The sequence below is a fragment of the Eulemur rufifrons genome, chromosome 12 (genome assembly GCF_041146395.1).
Source record: "Eulemur rufifrons isolate Redbay chromosome 12, OSU_ERuf_1, whole genome shotgun sequence".
Lineage (NCBI taxonomy): Eukaryota > Metazoa > Chordata > Mammalia > Primates > Lemuridae > Eulemur > Eulemur rufifrons.
The window spans coordinates 20,354,523-20,374,059 of NC_090994.1; the positions used below are offsets into that span (position 1 = coordinate 20,354,523).

General features: G+C 43.3%; 1 protein-coding gene across 2 annotated transcripts in view; it reads left to right on the forward strand.

The window, feature by feature from the left end:
• Positions 1-19,537, forward strand: part of UNC5D (unc-5 netrin receptor D) — a 497,786-nt gene that overhangs the window by 321,136 nt on the left and 157,113 nt on the right. The gene's annotated exons all lie outside the window — the stretch shown is intronic.

Genomic DNA, 19,537 nt, shown 5'->3' on the forward strand with positions numbered 1-19,537 from the left:
AGTGGTTTGTTGTAAGAGTGGAAAGAGCCGCCATTTATGAAATGTCCCCGTGTGCCAGGAGTGATGTCAAGATGTCAAGTGGTTTCTCTATCTGTTATTTCATTTACTTGGCAGAGGAATGCCATGAGCTGCTGGAACGCTATCCGTGTTTCCACGCCTGTCCTAAGGCAGCTTGTCTGAGCTCAGATCACTCGGAAGCACCAGAACTGAGACTCTGGGTGTCAGCCCAGCCTAACCTTAAAGCTCACATCTTTCCTTTCTCTATCATTTTTATTTGTTTTTATTTGTTGGTTTTAATGGGACTGTGGGTTTAGTTATTTTCCCCAAGGCTGTTTGAGGCTTGGAAATGGCCAGGCCAGTGGTAGCGTATCTGCCCGCTGTGCTGCCTACGTTGCACGCTTACAAATCCAGGGTTTTGGATTAAATTCTCTTTTAGCTAATATTCTGACCCTAATTTTGCTGTATATTCTGTGTGTCCTTGTTTGAAATAGGTGATCTGATAGCAAAACTAAGAACAGAGCACTGAGAGTATGGACGCTTTGGGAGCTGGGGGCGGTACAAGAAGCCTGGGGGGTGGGGGGTGGGACATCTTGGGAGCCTTCTGTCCTTCCAGGGGCGGGGAGCCCAGGATTGATGCTATATCTTAGGAGGCAGGAGGGTACTGGATGCCTAAAATTGCACAGAAGAGGCCACACAGGAGAAGAAAAGGGCAGTGTGAGAATCAAGGGTAATCTCCACCCTCCTTACAGTTTTCTCTGTGTTTGGCCCTGGCCCTGACAGATCACATTGCCAGGAAGGGCCCCAGATGTCCTCTGCTAAGTGCATCCTGGTGTCTGTGTCACAGGGTTATGTCTCCCGGTCTACCTCGCTGGGGGATGTAGACAGAACCAAGGATTGTCGGTGCGGCACAGTGGGGAAAAGTATGACCTTTCGAGTCAAACAGACCCAGGACCAGACCCTGACTTCCTCGTGCAGTTTACTAACCACCATGAACCTCAGTCTCCTCCTCTGAAAATGGGAAAAATCCTTTCCCTGTAGGATTGCTATGAGGCAAAGAGGAAAGAAACCCCAAAATATGCAAACTAGTTGGCCTACGTTCTAATACTAGATAAATGGTAGAGATTATTGTGACGTCCGTGGTTCCTCTTCTTCTTTGTTTTAAAACTTCTGGAAGCTTTAATTCTCAGAGAAAGAGGTAAGGCCCCATTGTGGTTGGGGAACCAGATTAAAACTGAAAACTCCGGCAGCATCTCTAACACGCCTTCAGCCCTGTGAAGGAGGAGGGAGCTCCTAAGACCACTCCTCACCCCCGGCCGCCTATGTGCTCTGTCTGTCCCAGCCAGTGCCCTCTGTGCTTGTCCTTCAAGCTCATCAAATGACAAAGACACTTGCTCAAAAGCTTCCTGCCCCCATCTCTTGTGATCTATCACATGGAGGAATTAAATGGTTACTGGTGGAGGCTGGTGACTGTTAACACGTGTTCATCTTGCCTAGCGCCATGGAAGTGTCTTATGAATAGCATCGTGGTCACTAAAACACCTTATGAAAAATGTTACGTGAACCTGGAGGTTCTCACCAGACTGACTTACACACTGGTTTGGATGAAATAACAGGGCACACACATGTTCTACAAACTACCTGAGATGTGGATGCATGATGACTCAAGCTTTTCCAAACTCCATGAGCTCATCGTAGCAGCTGCATCTGTTAGAACGTACTTGTCACTGCAGTTATTTTTAACCTTAACTTTGGGTCAGTTCTAACTAAAGATAGCAACTTCGGTGCTCGTGACACTTGTTGTTTAGCTAAAACCAATTTGCTCTTTTCAAAACAATTCATTATCCCACACTGCACTTTTTTTATACTCCCTAATTAAATGGAAAATCTATCTTTCATAAAAGTTAGAAATTGTGTCCAATGAAAATCCGACATTTTAATGGTTTTCCACAGATTAAAATTGTAGAGTTCTCAATAAACCCTGATTTACTGATGTTGGCTGTAAAATGGTTATTGCCGTTAATAAAGCCTGTAAATCTTAACAGGTTATATTTGCCTTGGACAATAAAACTTGCCATAAAGGCTTAGTGTCTAAGGCTAATTCTGCTCACATCAAGGTAAACAGCCTACTCAAAATAATTCAACGTCTTTGAGAATTAAAACCCTAAAGCTAAGCACAGGACAGATCCTAGCCTTGAGGCATTGCATGCCAGGGGCTATTGTTGTTTTTAATCTCACCAAGGAGTCAGGATGATGCTGGAATTGGGAAGCTCAAAGAAGGTCAAGGGTGTTAGTCTGTGCAGGGTAGGTAAGGAAAAAGTTCTCTTCTGTCTGCCCAGCACCGCATCAGTTCTGTCATTGGCTGGTCCCCTGGGGCAGAGTGAAAGAATATGTTAATATTTTATGCTCCATAAAGCTTGCCCGGGTCATATAAGTGTTAGAAGCCAAATTATAGAGAGGTGTGGGCAGTTCAGGAGAGGAGATTGTTTCCCCTCATTTTCCTTCTAGATGCCCACCCGGAAATCAAGGATGTTTTGAAAAGCCCTTTGTTAATCCTGGTACACGCTGACATTGGTCATGGTTTCTCGTGTTTGGGGAATTTCCTTTTAAGTCTCACCGGCTGGGCGCGGTGGCTCACGCCTGTAATCCTAGCACTCTGGGAAGCCGAGGCGGGTGGATCGTTTGAGCTCACGTGTTCGAGACCAGCCTGAGCAAGAGCAAGACCTCCGTCTCTACTAAAAATAGAAAGAAATTATATGGACAACTAAAAATATATACAGAAAAAATTACCTGGGCATGGTGGCACATGCCTGTAGTCCCAGCTGCTTGGGAGGCTGAAGCAGGAGGATTGCTTGAGCCCAGGAGTTGGAGGTTGCTGTGAGCTGGGCTGACGCCACGGCACTCTAGCCGGGGCAACAGAGTGAGACTATGTCCAAAAAAAAAAAAAAAAGTCTCACTTACCTAAGATAAAAGGCAAAAAACTGACTTTTTTAGTGATCTTTGCACTTAGGTGTCTCCAGGCGGAGACGTGAGCGGTGTGGGTGGTGTTTGTGGGAGAACTAGAAGAACCAGCATCTTTTCCATGTCTCCCAGTTGGGACACTGGGTCGTGTTTTCACACTGCAGGGATGTTCCTTTCCCTGTGGTACATTGGGACATTGTTTCTGGCTGCTTAGTGTCCTAGCTTGGCTTTCTGGCCCTCCCCGAGGTTCTGGGCACTTCTGATATTATTTAATAAAGTTCTTTCCTTTGCTGGAGCAGAGTCTGCTGCTTGCAGCGAAGCACGCTGATCCTTTCAGTGTGCACGCCGTGTCCTGCTATCAATGCTTTAAGGATGTCTTGGATAAATATCTAGACGTTGTCGTCAGAACAGAGAAAGTGTGAGCCGAAGACTATTTGTGGGTGTTAATCTCTATCTGTAGAAATACGGAGGGGGGACCTAGAAAGTCCCTTAAGGCCCCTTTTTATATCGCTAGTTATCCCTGACGTATGCACAGTAGAATCCACATACTATCTGTGACTTGCCCATTGTTCTAATAATTCTGCCGAGACTGGTGCCAGGCAGTTTTCAAGGCAGGAACCTTATGCCCCGCTCCCCCGCGAGGGTGTTCTTAATGAAAGGTTCATTTGTTTCTAATGTGCTCATTGGCGTAAAACCCAGGAGGGAATCTTATGACATTGGACTGTTTAATCCAAGAATCGCTAAACCATTGTGTTTAACCTCAATCAAATAGACTATGAAATGAGGATTTTATTTAAAAAATAAGACTCTTAATAATTCACTAGAGAAATGTTAAGTGGGGTGCCCAAGTTCTGAAGCAGTGGGGCCTCAGGTATAAATAATTAATCTAATTTGGTGCCGCCAAAGCGGAGAGAATGTCTAATAGTCCAGATAAACTTTGCTTTGAGGAGACTGACAATGAGGACCTTTGCAGAAAACCACATTTGATTAGAATGTATAATATGGTAATAGCAACCTAATGCACTCTAAAGAAAAGGGAATGTTGAATTGGTTAAATACTAGTAATTAAGTGCTAGTAAATGACTTCTCTGGAACCATTCCTGCAAAAAAAAAAAAAAAAAATTGCTATTATAAAAGAGATGGGAAAATGAGGCTAATATAAGTTATTTAAAAAGTGTGTGTCTATAGCCCAAATACCCTCATCATTAATACTGGCCCTTAAGTAAGTTCTATTTAATGAACTGATTTTTGCCATGTCCTTAGCGAGGAACCTCCAGTTCCTTCTAAAGCTCCCGATTGTTATTTATTTATTCTTTTCCCCTCTTGTTCTGTATTCCTAGAGCATGGAAGTTAGAATTACATTTTTCAAAGCCAAAGGCAGAGACCAAAGATGAGATTGCAAAGCTCATCGCTGCCTCTTCTTTCTTTCCAAGGCTTGTTCTTTTTTTTTTTTTTTTTTTTTTATTTCAGCATATTATGGGGGTACAAATGTATAGGTTACGTATATTGCCCTTGTCCCACCCGAGTCAGAGCTTCAAGCGTGTCCATCCCCCGACGTGCACACCGCACCCATTAGGTGTGAATATTCCCATCCCCTCCTGCCCCTCCCACCCGCCCGACACCCGATGACTGTTACTACTATATGTGCGCTTAAGTGTTGATCAGTTAATACCAATTTGCTGGTTAGTACATGTGGTGCTTGTTTTTCCATTCTTGGGATACTTCACTTAGTAGAATGGGCTCCAGCTCTATCCAGGATAATACAGGAGGTGCTAGATCTCCATTGTTTTTTGTGGCTGAGTAGTACTCCATGGTATACATATACCACATTTTATTAATCCACTCATGTATCGATGGGCACTTGGGTTGTTTCCACATCTTTGCAATTGTTCTCTGAGGAGGTTATTTCCAGGCCTCTGTCTGTGTCCTTGTCATTTTTCCTTGCTTGGATTGTCTTTGTTCCTTCCTCAGTTGTGTGGTTTGAACAGTCTTAGAGGATCTGCTCGAACCAGCCCCTCTCCGAGTCCGTCCCTGCCCATCCCAGCTGACCCTGCTCTGTCCTTCTTATAAATACCTCATTTGGCTGGCGGGGACTGCTCAAGTAACGACAGCATTTCTCCCTCCCTCTGAAGGCTTTCCTAGCATATCATTTTGAATATATTTTTTTAATTTTCTGTTTTTTGTTTTTTTTTCCTGACTCATGTATTTAATTTTTCATGCCTGTGTGACATATTTCCTAATTCCCTCCAGGATAGGAAATGCAAAGTATACTCTTCCATGCCATCTCCCATCCCCCACAGTAGGTAACACAAATGCACCTGGAAATACAGTAGATACCTGGGAAGCGTACGAGACGAAGTGGATGAATATTTGCACAGCCTCTGTGTGGTGCACGTAGTAATAAAGTCTTAAATTTGAATATCACTGTACTATTTGTCAAGATTTCTGCATACGTTGACTCATGTGATCCTTAAAGCTACCATTTGTAAGTAGGCAAATACAGCAATATCTCTATTTTATGGAATCTTTCATTGAGAAACTACCGTCTAGCTGACACTTACTGGGTGTGTGCTCTGTGCCAGGTGCTGTTCACAGAATCTTCCCAGCAGCTCCCTGAGGTAGGTAGATTCCAGTTATATAAATGGGGAAACTGAGGCACAGGGCCGTCAAGCCACTTGCTTGAGGGCGCAGTCACTGAGTGATGGAGCCAGTATTTGAACCAGACAGCCTGGCTTCAGAGCCTGTGCCCTTAAAGTCTACCTGGTGAAGCTTCTTGATGTGTCAGACGTTGCATCCTGAGTGCCAGCTGCTTAAGATAGTGGGTCTGTCTGTAACTAGTTCATCCTCTGGTTTCATGTGGACACAGGTAAGCAGAAGGTGGTGAGAGAATGGCATGTATGAGCATGTATGTGTGCACACATATGCACACCTGCTTTTCCTCCATTTTTCTCCTCATGTCTATGATTCTAGGTCTGAGCTCTATAGCTCCCCAGTTGCAATTAACTCTCCTAATTTGACGGCATTGGAATCTGCATTGCATTCAACGTCTGGAGAAGGTTTGGCAGAGTCACTTAAGCACCAGTGACAATTTTGAGCAGGCTTTGATGGGATGGAGAAACACCCATTGACAAACTGTCCCTTTATTTCTCCTCCCCTTCCTCTCCAAATTTTTCCCCCCTGGCAGGAAAATTGCATCCTTTATCCTGTGCCAACTTACGGTTTTTCAAAAATATAAAATTTGCACATCGTGCATGAGCTTTCTCAAGGTGTGGGAGATGCAATAAATGGATCAGATGGAAGGCAGTTGGGAGGAAAAAATCAGAAGGCCAGCTATTAATCAATCCATAGTAAGCATTTTCTTTTCCAGAAACCACACGTAAGAAAAGGGAATGCATGATTTCTAAATTAACATAATGAAGGCGTAGAGCTATTTCCCTGTCCTATGCCTTCTTACACAGTTTAGCGGCAATAAACGGTCTTTATATCTTGAATTATGCAGAAGTAAAAGCAGCCTGGGATGCCTCCACGTACAGAGCTGCGGATCTGTAATTCAGCAGTAATGTTCCATGGGCATGAATCAAGAACTCCATCCCAGTCCTGCTGAGGCAGCATGGATTTTAATGTTTCTGTGAAGCATGCCGCACGCCATCCTGATTCACTTAGCCAACGTAGACTGCCTTTGTCTTTCAGGCAGAGCTTATTAAAACAGAAATAAACACCGACCACAATCACTCCAGCAACAGCTTCTCTTGGTAATTCTTTGCCATGATCCCTAAATCCTAATTGCTCCCCACACAGTCTATTTAGGAAGAAATGCCACCGTGTGTAATGCCTTTTTCTTTTAGTTAATTGTGGGCAACTGGAAGATGCGCTAGCCCCATGGACAATTTTCTCCGTAACTGCTAGTAAAATAGAGCGCGCCCATTTTTCCTTCATGGGTAGTTTAGAATAAGCACCTGCCTACAGGTACTATTAAGGTACAACCAGCTGATTGCACTGCAGTTGAGCTTCAGTTTCGGAATTTGTGCCTGCCGAAAGAATCCTAGGTGGGCCTCTTTCATCGCACTGCACAGTGCTCAAGCTTCTCCACTCTGTAAAACCTTAAGGAGCTGTGATCTTCCCTTGGAGTCACCTTAGTAAGTGAAAGAGTGACTTATTGAAACTCCCAGAGCTCTGGTTTGTGCAAATTGCGGTGGCTTCCACACCGCAGATTACAAGCACAGCACCAGCTTAGCAGCTGCACAGTCCTCGTCGCACACAACTCAGATTCACTTGGTTCTATCAGTTAAGCTTCCAAGGCAAACATCCAACGTTCAGAACTGAACAGCTGATAATCCCCTGCCGTGGTAAATTTTGATTTAAATATAACTGAGTCTCTCTTGGCTCTGGCTTAACTGAATTGGAACTGTTCTTTTAATTGTTGATTCAGTGTTGGCTTACAGACCTGGCTGTCAGTCCTCCCAACAGACTTTCTCTGTAGATGTATTTATTAATCGTGTGCAGTATTCCTCATCCTCCACGGGCTGCCAGCGCCGGCCCTCGCTAGGTACAAGTGATGGCTCAGACCTTGATTTCTATGTGCAGAAAGTGTCAGGCTGATGATTCCGGTGCTGGCTCAACACCATCGTTTGGAGATCACCTTCTAGAGGTGGCCTTGGCTCACCACTGCAGGGAAACAGAAAACCAGATCTGCGTGATACCACCGGCATTTGACAGGAGTAGTTTCCCTGGTGTGTCAGTTGCAAATGGGCCCAGGTGATCAATTTAATGCTTTCTTTCAGCATTGCCATTTAGGGTACTGCTTGAAATTCCTTCGTTACACTATCTGGGTATGTTTAGGAGGAGCACGCAATGGCAGTGGACATCGTACGTTTGTCTGGAGAGGTTGACCCACATTCTGATTTTTAATTAACTCTTTTGGCTGATGGCAACATGAATTGGTGCTTAGAGGGGTGGCGGGAATGAGAGATAAAAAGAATAATAAAGCTAATGGGAAAAAAGACTTCAGAGTAGAGATGGGAACTGACAAATGCTGGCTTCTGTTTATAGGTCATTTTATTTGATTTTGTGACCTGCCAGAATGAAAGAGTCCTCATTACTGATCACCGTTGTTAGTTGCCATACATGGAGGACCACGTGCCAGGCTCTCTCCTAGCCCATTAAAACATGTCACCCTGTTTTATTTTCCCCACTGAGTTAGGTACCACTATTATCGATTTTCATCGTACCAACATGGTAACTGAGGCTCGGGTTAAGTAACTTCCCCAGGGTCCCTCAGATGGGAGGGACCTGCTTCTCTTTGGTTCCGAAGTCCAGATTTTGACACGGCCTGACACCGTCTCTTGTTACTTACTATGTGCCATGAAGCTGGGGAGTGGGGAAATAGAGGAAATATATGATTCCAATGTCAGGTCCTGGCTACTGTATCACACGGTCCCCTGCTCTCCCCACCGCCCCCGCTGGTGCCGGGTCACCTTGGTTATAGCTGGAGGCAGAGAACAGTTCAAAGACCGTTGGTGAGCTGTCTCGTGCTTGTTCTACCACAGCTTCAGTCTCTGACTATAGATTTCAGTTTATTTAATAAATGACTCCTTCACCTCTCTCTTCCTGACAAACATCCAATGAATGAAATAAGCATGTAAATAAGTATCTAAAATAGAGCGTGCACCGGTAATAATAACAATGGCAATAACAGAGCAAGGATGTGATGATGTCTGTTGGCCAGAGTGGTCAACCAAGACATTGCAGAATAGAATTCCTGTACAGGACTTTGAAGGATGAATGAGATTGTGCTGGTGAGAGGCTCTAGAGAACATTTGGGAGCAAGATCAGCATGATCGAAAGCATGTGGGTCTGCATAGCACGGTTGGCCAGGAAGCGCACTGAGTTTCATTTTGAGAGAGCGTGAGTAGAATAACTGAAGTAGACACTCTAGGAAGTAGACAGGGCTCAGATCACAGAGTGTCTTGTCTGCCTTCCTGAAAAACTTGACTTTTTTTGCTCATAGTTGGTGGTGAGTGACAGAAAGATTTGCATGTCTGTCTGTTTTCGTGTCCATATTATTTTTTATTTCAAAGACCCGGTAGTTAGAGTGCAGCTGGGAAGCTGGTAGAGGAGGTTTTAAATAGGTGTATGTGTCTCTATATCATTGTGGGAACTAGCCTTTTACAGACTACTTATTTGTAAATAATTTCAAACTTTGCATAAAGTCTCAGGAATGAGAGGAAGAAATGCTTAGCAGAAGCCTCCTTTCAAGAGGGCCCTGCCGAGTGCTGTGACCACCGTCCCTGCTTTGTCAAACCGTCTTGTCGTTTCTGCTGCCCCCGTCACGTGGAGCTGACGGCAGGCAGTGTGGACAGTGCAGATGCTTCGTATTCCCGATGCAGGGCAGCGCGGCCCGGCCCCAGCATTGCTGCTGTCACCTCTGAGTCCATCTGCCTCAGCCCGACTGCTGTCACTCTGCACGGGTCGTCTCACGGGCGCCCTCACCCTTCCCGGATTCAGAATAAAAGCAGCAGCTGAAACGAGGGGCCAGAGACCTTCACGTCACTAGATGTCCCTGCACTGACCCTTCACCTGCGTATTCCGTGTGGACTTGCAGAGCTACCTGGCAGCGTCTTTGAAGGTCTCCACTGCCGCCTTTCTGCTTGATCCACATGCTCCTTGAAACACGCCGAGATCCTTCCACTTTGCCGGTGGCTTTGATGCCATCAGAGGCACGTAGGAAACTCCAGCTTCTCGGGCTTTACTGAAGCGCACGTTCAGGGCCGACAAAGGAGAGTGGAGTGTTGTCATCCCTGTTTCCACGAGGCAGGGTCTTTTCATCCACACGAGCCAGCTGTCCTCTCAAAGGTTCTCTGGCGCCGCGGTCACGGAAGGAGCCCCTCTGTTCTCTCGGGTCACCTCTGCGACTCGTGGGAAGCGAGCTTCTCCTCGAGACACACCTGTGCCCCACTGTCTCGGGGACCCTTTGCGTGTGCGTTTGCACAGATGGGCTTATTGGGTCAAGTCTCCCTCGTGCTACCGTGGTTGACTTTACATCCTGCGTTTAAAGTGCTGAGACCCTTATTTCTTTCATTTGCCTGCTTTAAAAATCTGCTGTTTAGCTCTAATTCACTCCTGCCCTTGCACCTAATCATGCTCTTATTATTGGGCTTTTATACCTGAGTTTCCTGGTTTCTGTTGTCTTCCTGGCTCCCCAAAGCGATGATGGATTCCTAAGGCAATGAGCTTGCATCAGGGACAGTCTCCTTCTCCTTCTCGTCACCAGTCAGTCCCCACTGAACGCTTAGAGTCGAAGGAGCACGAGGTAGAGCAGGGTTCTCGGGCTCAACGCCGTTGACATTTGGGGTTGGAGCCTCCTTTATGGTGTAGAACGTATAGCAGCATCCTCAGCCTCTACCCATCAGATGCTGGTAGACCCTCCGCACTCTCCCCACATCCAGCTGTCGTGACCAAAACTATGTCCGGACACTACCGAATGTCGTTCCTGGTTGAGAATCCCTGAGACAGTGTCATTGCCCTCAGGGGGTTTGGAGCCTCATTAGGATGCTTTTACACAGCGCCTAATACGCTAGCTGCCATGTCGCAGGTGCTTGGTGACTTTTTTGTTGAATTCAGCCCAGTGTCAGCAGGTAGTCATGAACATGTGCCCGCTGGGCTGTGGTCACATTGTGGGGACGCAGTATCATGCCACATTCATCTCTTTGTAGCCAGCCCTTAGCAGAGTGCCTGGCATGAAATAGGCACTGGGAAAGGATGTGTTCAGGGAACGAGCGTAATTGAAAAGACCAGGCAAAAAGCTCAGATGACAGCGATTATGTTAGGTTTGCCGATGAATCCGGGAGTTACGAGTATTAGGTGGGCCTGAGCTGGAAGGCAAAGGGTGAGTTGGATCCACACGGAAGAGATGAATAAAGAGGAGATCAGTGAGGGAAACATGGTGAGTTGGGAAAGGTACCAGTTCTGTTCTCCAAACTGTGGTCACTGTATATATTCAGCTTCTGCTCCCCACATGGCCCACTTAGCTTCACATTAAAACAAAAACCAAAACCAGGTGTGGTGGCTCACACCTGTAATCCTAGCACTCTGGGAGGCCGAGGCAGGAGAATTGCTTGAGCCCAGGAGTTCAAAAACAAACTGAGCAAGAGCGAGACCCCATCTCTACAAAAGATAGAAAAATTACTGAGGCGTGGTTGTGTGCACCTGTATTCCCAGCTACTGGGGAGGCTGAGGCAGGAGGATTGCCTGAACTCAGAAGTTTGAGGCTGCAGTGAGCTCTGATGACGATGCCGCTGCACTAGCCTGGGCAACAGGGTGAGCCCCTGTCTCCAAAAAAAAAAAAAAAAAAATTTTAAAAAGCCACATTGCACAGCTGCGAACTGCATCCTTGGCCTTAAACTAGAGGGTCAGCAGTGCACAGCATGGGTGAATCACATCAGGTCACTGCCCTACAGAGCAAGCCACCTCCAAGTAGAGAGCCACTGAGCCACATCAGAACCCTAGCAGGTGCACCATGGGGAGGACAGAATCCTCCCGGAGCGTGTGCCTCAGCCTCCACTGGGGCAATCCCTTCCAAACCCAAGAGGAACACATTTATCCCAGGGCCCCACTTCATGTGACAATAGAGGAACTACGCGTGTCAAAGGCAGAAGACCTGGGTTCCAGATCGCTTCCTCAACCTCAGAACTAGGAAAGTTAAAATTTTGGGCTTAAGTGGAGAGATGACCTTTCCTCCTCGAAAAGTAAGGGGCTGCAAAAGGCAGGCATGTGAGGGCTCCTATACATCCTCAGGGAGGAATTATTTATTATAAGCATGTGGTTTAAGAGCACGGATCTTGAAACCACGAATCAGATACGTGAGGGCTGCAATCCAAGCTCCTCCTTTTATTAGCTGTGTGGTCTTGGGCTGATTGCATAACCTCTCTGATCATAAGGAGCCTCATATGCAAAATGGGATAATAATGCCTTGTAAGGGTGCTGTGAAGATTAATTTAAATAGGTAATATCTTTCTGACATTTACCTTACTTCTTGGCACATTAAATGTGTATTGTTAGTAGCAGTAGTAGAAGATAGATACATAGATAGATAATAAAATCCAGTAAGACTTTATTTAAATTTTACCATTTGTCCAGAGCATTCCACGTCATGTTTGAGAAAATAGTTCTGCCTCTGTGTTATTCTGACCTTGTGATAGTTGAAGTGAGGTCATGTGGAAGTTTTTGGCCATTATTCTCTCTTCCTAAAATAATGTGGTCCAAGTTCATACCCATCTCACTCGACCTGTGATAGCTCATCAGATTCCAGTCGGGGCTAATGCCGTCTCTCCCAATGATCATGATCTCGCTCAGTTTTAGGAATGTAGCCACCGTTGAAGTCATGTTTTCCCAGTGACAAAGCCATTTACTTCCCTGGTAAAACAATGAAGAATGTGAGCAACTTGATTGTGTCATTGCAAATGCTCTGTACCAGTCAAGGTGGGAGATCTGGAATCAATATGACTAATGGATCCCAGCTCCAAGGGATAGAGTCAGCAAAAAGGATGAATTATCACCTCCCGTGTGCCTCCTGGATGGTAATTTCTTCTCGCCGTCTGATCTGATAGCCATCGTGGTGGTCTCCGTGGCGGCCGCCAGACCAATCGCGAGCCGGGCCCGGGGAGGACGTGGTCGATGCATCCGGTGTGTCAAGCTTTGAGTCATTTTTATGTTTGTTTGTTCCCCTTATTACTTTCTTTGGCTGAGTAAAATCTCTATTACTTTGGGCTCGGGAACGGAGAATGTGCTGTGAACACCCGAGGCGTACATTTTATTTTATTTTTATTATTTTTGTGATGACTGCATTATTCCCTGATGCCAAAGTTTTTGCCAAAATTGTTTTTCTCCCTTCCTCTTTTTTTTTTTTTTTTTTTTTTATCAGCATCCTCTTCTTTGGCCTCTCCATCTATTTATTGCAGCTGCACAGAAGTAAGCTCATGCCGTTGTGTGGATTTTCTCCTTCCGAGCAGAGAATGGCGCTTAGATGCCTGGATTTCACAAACCAGCAAAATTACCCCTCCCCTCCTTCCATAGGAGAAGGGACTAGCCAAGTGTTGCCAACTTCTAATTTTTCTTTTTTTCAGAGAAGGACATTAGGACATGATAATAGCCATTTTTCATAACCGTTATTTCATGTAGAAGACATTTAACAGCATACCATCTCAGAAATACAAATTTGAAATAAATTTAGCTTTATAAGAAATTCATTATGTTATGTCATTTCTCTGAAAGCTGAAAAAGTCATCACAGATCATGCATATTGTGAATGAATAACATATGGCGTCAAGTTTAAAGATCAGCCATCGTCACTCCTGTAACCCTAGTGGATTAGAGCGCAGAAGAACGCTATATAGCTTCTATAGCAGAAGCTGCAATCTCTCTAGTTCTTTAATCAGTTCCTATGCATTCTAATTTTTAGGTATACCTTTCCTCACACTTTGTATGCCGTGAAATCAGTACTGCCCAGAAGAGAAATTATTTTACATTTCCATTAAAAAGCTGTAATAGTAAATAAACCATCAGAGTTGATGTTGATATCCCGTCTAGAACATATTTTACATTTCCATTAAAAGCTCTAGTAGTAAATACACGATCAGCATTTATGTAGATCTTGACTACAACATCCAGGGGAGACCATTAAAGTCCTAAACCCTGCGTTAAACTCTAGCCTTGCACAGTCGAAGATGGTTGGTCTTCAAAGTCGATGCATTTATCATTCATTCACCCCTGGCGCGACCTCTGATTGTTTTACTTTTGCACATTCATGCACAAAAGGCCTGAGCTTTGGCGTCAACAGACGAGAACCCAAACCCTGCCTCTGAGTGATCTTGGACACATTCTTCCCTCTAAGCTGATTTTTCTTATTTACAGAAATGAAAGTGATATAACGCCCACCTCTCTGGATTGTTCTGAGATTTAAAGGAAAGGTGCGCTGTCAGAATGACTGGTACGCTACTTGGCATGTAGTCTCAGAAGATGCAAACACTTTTCCTTATTTTTGTTTCACTACAACTGCATTTTTAAGGGAAAACCTAAATGGGGCGTCTCAAAGCCATTCTCTGCATTTTTCTAAATTAACAAATTGCTGGGGTTCCTCCTTCTGCACAGCCAGCCAGCTGTACTGAGTCACTTCCCATATGTGTATTTGACGACATAAACCTCCTCGTTAATTTATTTTTTAAAATAGGGCCTTTTCAATTACAGGAATGTTAATTATTATTTATCACCCCTTAATTATTGTAATCCACTGCATGCCTCTTTTGGACGTGGGTGCGTTCGTGGATGCGTGTCTGTGTCCTAGCCCAGCAGTCTGTGAACTTCAGAAGTCTCCGGTGGCCTTGCATGCGTTTGCCAATATCACTGTTTCATTTTCTGCCCTGACAGGGCACTCCGTCGTGATGAGCTGTTCCCCTGCTTTACTGACAAACATAAACTTCACTTGATTTTTGAGTGTTCTGCAGAGGTTGGTACAGTATTATAAAATATCTTTAAAACTCTATCACTTGAAAAAAAAATGTTAGAAATTTGCCTTATGGGTGCTCTTTTATCAAATGTTTAACACAGGGTTTGGCACTTTAATGGGCTCTCCTCGATGTTGTCGTGGATATCTACATAAACCCTGATGGTTTATTTACTACTGTAGCTTTTAATGGAAATGTAAAATAATTTCTCTTCTGGGCAGGACCGATTTCATTGCAAACACATCAACAAAATGTGAAATTCACATAAAACGCAAAGTTGCAAGTCTCAGTAAAGCCGGGAGAGCCGCTGCCGCATATTTTAGATGGGCTAGTGTATTTATGGTTCTTGTACACATACAGTAAAATGTAATGTGGCAGGATTGCTATATTGTAATAAAACAATGTGCTGCTTGCTGAAGGAAAAAAGGGGCTGGTGAATTATTGCAGTCATTGTACCTTGTTTCCCGTTATTGAAAATGGAATATGATTATTAAATGCGCGTGCAGTGTGCATTTTACACACTTAGTTATAGATCTCGGTTTTTATGTGTGCCTGGAATATCAACATTTGCTTTACTTTTAAGGAACATTAGTAACAAATACAATAAGTGTGCTTCATTTTTCATTTAAGACATACCAGTTTCAGTTCTCAAGTCAGAGTGTGCAATATATGTCTCCGTGATTATTGACCTGAAAGCCCTGTTGAAAGTAAGCAAGGCTGATTTTGCAAGGAGCAAAGACGGGGGCTGCTGCTGCGCTCTGAAACCCATGAAAGTGGAGTGAGTAGTAATAAATAAGAGTTTAATTAAATTGCTCCTTGGCAGATAGCAGGGCTGTCTTTCAGCTTGGGTTTAGAACCCGTGGGGTCTTTGTTCCCTCTTGATGTATGTGTGGCATTCTCATTAATGCTAATGGGAGCAGTATGTTGCAAAGGGGCAGCTGACCCTGTGTTCCATTGTGTCTGCAAAATGCCACATGGATTTCTCTCCCTGGGGCTACACAGAGTTTCTACACACACACACACACACACACACACACATATATATATATATATATATATATTTTAATGCAAGGAAAGGAAATCTCAGTGTCTAAGGAAGTCCCAATATATAAACTCTATACAGTACTCTTAGTATCCTACAAATGCTAAAATAATAATCTTACTATCTTAGAAACCCATAAATATATCCCTATGTGTTTTGTGTAGGACTAAGTTTCAAACTGTAATTATAACCATAAGATTAAAATATAGCCTCCCCTTGGGATTTAACTCTCTGATTAGCTAGATGCATATATGTGATTATGGTGCTTGGTAAACCATGGAAACCATGCTCCTAGGCTAGAAATGAATGAAAGTGATTAATTAGATTCTGTAAGGTGTTGCGTTTATAGCAGGGCACACGTAGCCTTCAGCTCATTTGGGTTCAAAGCCGTCTGCAAGAGAGGAGTGCTTGAAAATGATTAAAGCAGAGCTGGCAAGGTACAATTTCCACTCGCTATGTTGCTATTACTTTCCCTAGAGCACAGGCTGGGAATATGTATCATCCAGGCATCCTCTGTGCTCTTGCAAAAGAGATGTTTCATTCCTTTGTATGAGTTCAAACACATTCTGGATAATGCTATCAGGCAAACCTTCATATACGTGTAGGGCCCAGTCTATATCTGAAACCACCTTGCTGATTTGTAATTACGTGTGCTTTCTCCCAGACATCTGACTCGTTGGTACTAGAGATATATTCACTTAGTAAAAACTGTAGACTGTCAACGTGAGAAGTAGCTACTGCCCCAGAGAGGAAATGTTTCTCTAACGAGCACTTTGGCGAATGCTCCATACCCCTAACCTAGTTTGTGCTGACTCGTAGAAGCTGATGCCACCAACACCCAGCTACTAAGAAATGGTTAAAAAGGCAACAGTTTCATTAATCTTGCTAAATGAAGCACAGATCTGAACAAAACCAATTCAGGGATTTTTTTTTTTTTAGCTTAAAACAGGAAAAAGTGAGAAAAAGCTTTCCTAAGGTCCATCATCTTAGCCTCTTGTTCCCTAATTCTTCTTATCAGCTTGATCCACACCCTCTAGAGTAAAATCCGATGACCTTTAAGATAGAGTTATGAGCTCCGAACAAAAACGCTCAGACATAATCACCTGGCTTAATTAATCTAGTAATTTCTGCCCTAATTTGTTTGATTCATCATCTTGCAGTGACAGAGGAGCGAGGGAGCTGCAGATTCTTAGCACACTCAGGGCATCTTTATTGTATTAATTTGTCACCATTGCCTTCCTGGCAGTCATGCAGTCTTTTGCCCTGGTGAATTATTTATAGTATGTGGGTCTTCTGTCTGAGGATGCAGCCATCTTTACTTAGCAAAACTCAGCCCTTTCGTTTCTATGGAAAATGACCCAAGATATTTAAATATTCATCATTGCAGAAAATTCCAAATGCCATTCTCCAGTTGACAGTGCTTTATTAAAAAAGAAAGAAAGAAAAGAAACTCTTCTTTCATATTTACTTGTCTATTGAGGTTTTTGGGGGGGGAGAGAAAAGTATGCATTGGTCTGTATGTGATGGATAATACTATATTTCATAGACTTTAAGATGACAACAATTATAAGAAGAACCATTATTTTATATACCACTTAAAGAAAGCCACGTTTTAGTGTTAAGATGTCATCAGCTAAATAAGCACATACTGGTTTCAAAGATGTGAAAAGTATGCATGTATTTTGTAGAATCAGAGAAATAAGTACTGTTTCTATTCTTCTCCACTGACTTTTCTTTCTTTCCTTTTCTTTAGCATTGAACCTTAAAACTTTGCAACTCAACAAACAGTTGTCAAAAAAAAAAAAATAACCTCTGAAATTAATGTTTTCAGAAATGGATTAGCTATTAAATTATCAGGTACCATGTAACCCTAGATAAGTTTTATATTTAGGTTAAAAAAAAAAAGAAGTATGTTTATGAAGGGGATAAAGAAAAGCTTGTTGTTATAGACACTTTGAGGAGCTAGCTTAATGCCTATCAAGGAATTACTGAAGATACAATAATTAGAGATTTTCAACAGTGTGTCCCCTTCTCAAAAATTTCTGCATATCCCATAGAATTAACAATTGTCAAATGTGGATAAAATCATAATAATTATGTAGACTTATCCAACCCCCTGATTATGCAGATGAGGAAATCAATCTCAAAATGAAAACATAGTCAAATTCCTGTCTCGTTCCTCTGTGTGGCTTCCTTTGGTGTCTTTGGTACAGAAGGGAGGAGGGACCCACGGACCAGTTACGTATTCAGAGTTTCTAACTCAACTTCTTCCTTTGTTATTTTTCTCCCAAACTCCCAACAGTGTTTCACTAGTAAACATTCCTTCCCTACCCCCAAATGATGGTGGCAATGTTTCTTGCTGTTTCAAGTCAAAGAGTAGAAAGCTACCTGAACACACACTTCACCACATTTTAAATTGCTCGGTCCTCCTATAATTAGAAAAAGGTATGCTTTAGTTTAACAAAAGTGAATACAAATTCTAAAACATATCTGCAACCTCTGTATTCTAACATACTGTCTATTTATCATAATCTTAAGTTCCTTCCACGCCGAAGTTCTAAGAGTATTGTGATGATCAGAGATGAGGTCATAGTAAGAGGCCTAGACCCATGTTGTGTTAGAAGTTGGGGGTGACCAGAAGATTGTGTTTCTCCTGCTTTTTCATTTCCCCTTTTTATTGAATTATTTGTTCAGAATCTTTTATTACCTGACTTCTTTCTTTTTTATTTTTACCTTGGGAAAAAAAAAAATAATTTCGTGGGTATTTACATGTGGAAAAGGCTTTGTTTTGGTCTTTTATTTTCTGGATTGAAATTGATTAATCCACTGAAATAAGTTCAATAAATTGCTTCCCCAACAACAGATGAACTCTGGACTTTTTATATTGAATTTTATCTACTTCTTACAGGAAATGTTGTTATGATAGTGGAATTAGTTGGCAAAGGTTATATTTCAGCAACTTGGACCATATACAAACTCTCTTCTGTCCATTGCCCTACAACTTTTTTTTTTTTGCTGCTTGCACTTGCTTTTGTATGATCAGGGGGTATTTAGGCACTCAAATTCTAAGCAGCTGCAATCTCAGAAAATAAGTCTTACTTCAGGGATAGTTACTGTTCTTTGACACTGACTGCGTTATCCAGACTGTCTATATCTGTACTAGAGGAAAAGGCAGCACTAAGTCTTAGGAACACCCCACTAGCCGTAGCCATGGTTTTTTGTTCCCACGTGATATCAAGCCAGCAATATTGTGGCAGTGAAATGTGTTCAGGTTTTCTCTAGGGGCCACCTTGCAAATTCTCGTCTGGAGTCATTTCCTAGGATTTTCTTAAGCGTTTTAGGACTGTACCATCTTGCCAAATTTCCCTCTCTCATCTAACGATTGCAGTGGGGGAAAAAAAAAATTGGCTAGCTAAATCTTCCCCTATCTTACTTGGTTAACTAATGAAAGTGCTACCAAAGCTATCAATTCAGAGCTGGAATAATGTACGAGGGGAAGGAATTCTGCCAAAAGTTTGCGAACTTCATTCCTCATTTAAGCCAAGCTTCCTTCCAAGGGCATAATTGTGCGCCCCGAGGATTCAAGACAGCACTTAGATGTCTCTGGGCATGGTGCTCATCACGTGGGAATGAAAGCAGTTTCTCTAGGCGGTGAGACCATGGCTTCCCCTTTGTACACACACAGAATGTTTGAGCTGGAAGGAGTCCTAACAATCATTTGACCTGACTGCTCCACTTTATGGAAGGTGCAATGAGATCCAGAAAGGCCTGATGACTTACCCAAAGTCACACAGCTCGACACAACTCTTCTGACTCCTGGTCAGATGTTCTCTCAGCTGCACCATGCACGGCTGGGCAGCTCCACCTGGCCATTGCTAGAAAGTTGTGGGGCCAATTCCCTGAGATCCTTAGGTGTCAAGCCTCATTTGTCTTTGTCACCACAGCACAGGTACAGACGAGGGGAATGAGAGTTTATTTGAAGCAAAAAAAAAAAAAAAAAGCCTAAGATACTCACTCCTCCAGCAAGTCGTCCAGACAG